The sequence below is a fragment of the Coffea arabica genome, chromosome 11e (genome assembly GCF_036785885.1).
Source record: "Coffea arabica cultivar ET-39 chromosome 11e, Coffea Arabica ET-39 HiFi, whole genome shotgun sequence".
Taxonomy (NCBI): domain Eukaryota; kingdom Viridiplantae; phylum Streptophyta; class Magnoliopsida; order Gentianales; family Rubiaceae; genus Coffea; species Coffea arabica.
Genome location: NC_092331.1, coordinates 12,773,910 through 12,781,033, shown reverse-complemented (window position 1 = coordinate 12,781,033; position 7,124 = coordinate 12,773,910).

Here is a 7,124-nt window from a genome sequence, read left to right as displayed (position 1 = left end):
TTTGAATCCTACTTTCGTAGTGAATCAATTATACTTATAACTAATCCATACCTATTCTCATGGTTATGAAATTAGCTACAAGTTTATTTGTTCAGTGAAATTACATGAAATGAATCACTAAAAACCACATAGGTGCACCTCTACTTTCGTGAGTGTACTCCCTATGTTTAGCACTTCTTGAACTAATGTTAAATCTCAATTTTCATTGCAGAAATAACACCTTAGATAATCACAATTAATGGTACCAGATTAATCATGATTTAAAGAGTCAAAGTGCTAAATAACTTGCTCAAATCATAGCAATCAAATAACCAAATAATAAATACTAACAATCATAGAAAGTTCAACCAAACCCAAGGTATAAACTTTAAAGACACATATTAAATATAAAATCCAGAACTTGTATATTAGCTAAACTTGGAATCAAATACAAAAGATAAAGAGTTGGAAAGGAAAAATAACCCTTGTCACATGAGCTCTTTCCTTGCCTTCTTCATCTCCTTCTTCATCTTTGCCTAGCTAATAAACAAGAAGGATGAACTACTACTCTATACTAAACTAATCTAACAATAAGAGAATGGAAAAGCTACATTTTTGCAGACTCCAAGCTTTTTCCGTATGTTAATGAATGTCCTGCATATAAGCTGATGAAAAGTCCTTCCCTTACCAGTCAAAAATTTCTGCTATGATTCTCCAAATCTGAATTTGTTAAGGGAGTCAAAAATAATGGCTTTTGACTTGGAACCTTGGCTATATCTCTTCCTTATGTCTTCTGAAGCATGTGCAGCCTACGTTTTCTCTCCAACTCTAGCTGGAAAGTAGTGTGAAGATGAGAAAAATGGCTGAGCAAATTACAGAAATTCGGCTGCCAGACACGTTTTTACTTTTGACCTCACTTCAACTGCATTTTTCTCCATGATGAAGGCCGAACTGGCTTTTGTGTAAAACACAAAAGTTGTAGCCCTTTGAATTAGAGTTCCAATGCTTCAAGAATCATATAATTTGGAGATCGGTGGACGGAGATATGGTCAAAATACCATAGACTGGTCAATTCTGGGTTTCAGCTTTCGACCATCCAGATAAGTTTCTGTGTTTCGACCTTTTGACCAGGAAAACGGCTGAATTGGACTTTGATGTCTTCATACCAAATGCAGATATATCTCTTAGCTTCAAAATGGTACCAAGATCACCTTGATCCGATCATTGTAGCTCCTGATATAGTCAAAATACGAAAATATGTCTGAGTTGTCAAAGCTGACTTTTCTTGATTTTTTGTCCTCAAATTGCATTTCTTCCTTTTACACTTCATATTTTATTTTCCCCACTTTAATCCATCTTCAATCATCCAAATATCTTCTCAATGCACTTCATTTGATGATTGAATCATTAAACCTACAAAATATGAAGTTTTTCCCATAAAAATCCAACAAATGCAATATTTAGCCAATTTAACATAAAATGTAGATTTTTACCAAAACCTTAGTTATTTTAGTTATAAAACTAAATAATCAAACCAAAATTAACTAATAAAACACACTAAAAATACGTAAAATAAACCCTTGTCAAATACCCCCACACTTGAACCATTGCTTGTCCTCAAGCAATAAAAATACAAACCAACAATGATCCAAAATTTGAAAATAAATATATGTAGCATTTCAACTTCATTTCCTCAAAACAGAGTAAATAACCATTATGCAATTATTCAATTAAGTTCAAGTACTCATAATATCAAGTAAAGGAGAGCCAATTATACCATCATTATAACAAATTCAAATCGATTTTTCATCCTTACCTGATTTCACAAGCAAGCAACTCATATGGTCAATAATAATGCTTCCTAAACTCATGATCATCTTTTAATTCTGTTTAAAAAGATATTTATTAATATTACATATCTAAATATTACTTAAGACGTGAGAATGCCTTTTGACGCGAGGATCGACATTTTTAGATGAAGATCACCGGTTACTCAACACTTCACATACTCAAGTTGCTTTGCATACTCTTAATTCAAGTACCGTTTTACGCGAAAGTCGACATTTGTAGATGAAGACTCCCGGTTACTAAGTACAAAAATCATTGGAGTAGAAGAATTTTTATTTATTTTCTTTTTTCTTTTTTTTTTCATTTTTCATCATTTTTTTTTCTTTTTTTTTTATAGCAAAGAGAATAATAAGTTTCTAAAAAAATAATCATGAGAAGAGTATTGCACTTATTGACCATATTTATCACTTAACTTATAAAATCCAATAAAGAGAAGAAAATTTCATCAAATATGCAAAAAAAATATAGGCATAATTTTCTCCACTTCACAAGATATATTTTCCTACAAATGCAAAATTATAATCACATAATAGTCATTTCCAAGTTAAATGAGAAAAGAAGTTTCCAAATCATATATATTTATCTCAAATGTAGAAGGAATTTGAACTACTAATGGTATGGAACTTGTTACCCCTTGGATAAAATCGAAAAAATATGAAACTTTTTGGGGCAAGTTTGCAATTTTGGACAAGATTTTAGAAAAATTTTGAATTTTAACACAAGTCCAATATTTGCAACTAATAATTCAATCACATACAATGTATATAATCTCAATTCTCCCCCCACACTTAACATACACATTGTCCTCAATGTGTAAAAAGGAAAATCAAGATAAAGAAAAGTAATACTCCCCTATTGTTGCGATTGAATATGAAGCTTCAAAATCCATTGTCCGTGTATCTCCAACGCTTCATGAGTTTCATTGGATAACCATTAGTGATGTAATTCTAAAAAAAAAATGAGAAGCAAAAGTGATAACAAAGGTTTAATAAACAAAATGATGATCCGTAACTTCAATCCTTTGTTTTCGTGATGTACCTAAAAAAAATACACAATAAGCAACTCAAGGTACAAGAAAATATATATGAGGAAAAGAAGAAAAAAGAGAATCAAGGAATCTGCATTTTTTTTTTTTGCTCCGAAAACGCGACTCATCAAAACGCGCCACCAAGCCGCGTTTTATGAAGTCGCGTTTCTTCACATATCTTGCAGGATCGAAAACGCGACTATGCTTAAAAACGCGACTTGGAGTCGCGTATTTTAAGTCGCGTTTTCAATTTTTGATCAGGCTGGAAAACGCGAATTGGTAGAAAACGCGACTTCCTGTCGCGTTTTGAGGCGCGTTTTCTTTAGTATAGGCGCAGAATCGAAAACGCGATTATGGAAAACGCGATTCTAAGGCGCGTTTTCAGCCCAAATGCGTTTTCTTCTGCGAAATTTTTGCAGAAAGCCAACTTTGAAAAATTACAAATGATACCCCAATCACTCAAAATGCATCATAAATCATTTGTTTGTAAAATTTATCAATATGCACACATGTAAAATGATCAAAATATGCATTTTAACCCCTTCTAACAAATCAAAAACAACAATTACTCAAATTGAGGGGTTGAGTTCCTTGATCAAATTTCGCTTTTTTCACCTCATTTGGTCACTTTTGCTTCCATTTCCAATACCTACAAATGAAAAATAACAAAATAACTCAAACATATACTTTAAACATAAAATCACCCCAAAATAACATAAACTTAAACAAACATTGGGTTGCCTCCCAATAAGCGCTTCTTTAAAGTCAATAGCTTGACTATTTCACCTCATTTTTCAAGGAGGCTTAGTTAAAGAATAATCCACCATTTTTGGTCGTGGTGGATCATTAAATGGTGACTTTATAGCAAAAGTCACATGATCTAATGATAGGAGAAATGGAATTGACTTACCTATCCCAAGTGTTTCATAAATATTACCTTGAATATGCACCACTTGAGAACTTACCAACGGAAATGTCATGAGAGTATCCTGGGCAGCAATACCCTTAGAACCTACACTTTCAATGCACTCCTCAAGAGGGGTGAAAAATGAGTCATTAAAACTCACCTCTTGAGCCTCAAAGTTAGTTCCAAAGATATTATCTTGTGAAATGGACATTTGCTCATTGAAACACAATTGAGATTCATCATTTTCATCAACATGCAATCCATTTTCACATACAACATTCTTACCATTCATGCTAGGATCATTTTGCAATTTATTAGAAGAAATAACCTCACACAATGCATTCAATTGCTCATTTATTCTGCCAAAGTGAGAAGTTAATTCATCTATTCTTTCCTCAATCCTATCAAAACGGTTGGAAGTTGCATTAGCTAATTTTTCTAAAGCTAACTCCCAAGATGGCTTAGAATCATTAGCTACCATTTCAATTGCCAACTCCCAAGATGGTTTTGATTCATATTGGACACATTCAGGTTGGTAATCATAAAAATATGAAGAATTACTATAAGTACATTGATTATTCCAACCATAAGCAGGAGAATTGCTCAAATTAGCACTATATCGATCAAAACAAGGATTGTAATGCTCTAATTCATCATAATAATCCATATTTTGTGCTTGTCTACATGTATTAGAAGCATGATAATCTCCACACAAGTCACAAATCACATGATAAGAATTAAAAACATTTGCATTCCTCCTTTGTTCAATTTCCTGCACAATTTTGTCCATTTGAACTTGTAGCATCATAACATCAAATTTAGCCTTTAAGCACCTTATACCATCTTCAAAAAACATACCTTCAGTAATTTCTTGGTTACCTCTGTTGAAAGAGCTTTGCACTAGGTAACCATCCATTGTCAATCTTTCATTTCTCAAGCTTTGTCCTCCCAGTTCACCTACCCTCCTCATTATCTAAAATTACTTTTAAACAATCTCAAAAGTAAGATTAGTTAAGAAGGATAGATTCCAAGACACAAACTAAAACAGAAAAAAATAATAATAATAATAATAAAAGTTGACTAAAAAAAAATGACATAAAACACACAAGATACAACAAAAATAACAAAAATAAGAAAAATTGTCTAAATTAATAAAGTTGCTCTTCACACCGATATTGCCAAATCTTCCCCGGCAACGGCGCCAAAAACTTGACGTGCGCGGAGTATACATATACAATTAAGCTCATCCTAATCAAGTTTTACATTTATAAACTCCTAAATACCCCACACGCGATTTATCGCAAGTATACGAATCGTGAGCGAGTATAGGGTATTAAGGGTCGATCCCACAAGGAAGAGTGAACAATTACCGGTATTACTAAAGTTTCTCTATTATTTAGACTATCAATGAATTATAACAAATTTATCCTACTGAAATTATACAAAATAACAATTAAATGCTCCTTAGGTTGTGGTATCCCTAACTACTCATGCAAGTGCTATATTTGGATCATTAATTACTACATCTAGGCTAGTTATGGTGTAATTTCCTTATGCATTTGAATCCTACTTTCGTAGTGAATCAATTATACTTATAACTAATCCATACCTATTCTCATGGTTATGAAATTAGCTACAAGTTTATTTGTTCAGTGAAATTACATGAAATGAATCACTAAAAACCACATAGGTGCACCTCTACTTTCGTGAGTGTACTCCCTATGTTTAGCACTTCTTGAACTAATGTTAAATCTCAATTTTCATTGCAGAAATAACACCTTAGATAATCACAATTAATGGTACCAGATTAATCATGATTTAAAGAGTCAAAGTGCTAAATAACTTGCTCAAATCATAGCAATCAAATAACCAAATAATAAATACTAACAATCATAGAAAGTTCAACCAAACCCAAGGTATAAACTTTAAAGACACATATTAAATATAAAATCCAGAACTTGTATATTAGCTAAACTTGGAATCAAATACAAAAGATAAAGAGTTGGAAAGGAAAAATAACCCTTGTCACATGAGCTCTTTCCTTGCCTTCTTCATCTCCTTCTTCATCTTTGCCTAGCTAATAAACAAGAAGGATGAACTACTACTCTATACTAAACTAATCTAACAATAAGAGAATGGAAAAGCTACATTTTTGCAGACTCCAAGCTTTTTCCGTATGTTAATGAATGTCCTGCATATAAGCTGATGAAAAGTCCTTCCCTTACCAGTCAAAAATTTCTGCTATGATTCTCCAAATCTGAATTTGTTAAGGGAGTCAAAAATAATGGCTTTTGACTTGGAACCTTGGCTATATCTCTTCCTTATGTCTTCTGAAGCATGTGCAGCCTACGTTTTCTCTCCAACTCTAGCTGGAAAGTAGTGTGAAGATGAGAAAAATGGCTGAGCAAATTACAGAAATTCGGCTGCCAGACACGTTTTTACTTTTGACCTCACTTCAACTGCATTTTTCTCCATGATGAAGGCCGAACTGGCTTTTGTGTAAAACACAAAAGTTGTAGCCCTTTGAATTAGAGTTCCAATGCTTCAAGAATCATATAATTTGGAGATCGGTGGACGGAGATATGGTCAAAATACCATAGACTGGTCAATTCTGGGTTTCAGCTTTCGACCATCCAGATAAGTTTCTGTGTTTCGACCTTTTGACCAGGAAAACGGCTGAATTGGACTTTGATGTCTTCATACCAAATGCAGATATATCTCTTAGCTTCAAAATGGTACCAAGATCACCTTGATCCGATCATTGTAGCTCCTGATATAGTCAAAATACGAAAATATGTCTGAGTTGTCAAAGCTGACTTTTCTTGATTTTTTGTCCTCAAATTGCATTTCTTCCTTTTACACTTCATATTTTATTTTCCCCACTTTAATCCATCTTCAATCATCCAAATATCTTCTCAATGCACTTCATTTGATGATTGAATCATTAAACCTACAAAATATGAAGTTTTTCCCATAAAAATCCAACAAATGCAATATTTAGCCAATTTAACATAAAATGTAGATTTTTACCAAAACCTTAGTTATTTTAGTTATAAAACTAAATAATCAAACCAAAATTAACTAATAAAACACACTAAAAATACGTAAAATAAACCCTTGTCAAATACCCCCACACTTGAACCATTGCTTGTCCTCAAGCAATAAAAATACAAACCAACAATGATCCAAAATTTGAAAATAAATATATGTAGCATTTCAACTTCATTTCCTCAAAACAGAGTAAATAACCATTATGCAATTATTCAATTAAGTTCAAGTACTCATAATATCAAGTAAAGGAGAGCCAATTATACCATCATTATAACAAATTCAAATCGATTTTTCATCCTTACCTGATTTCAC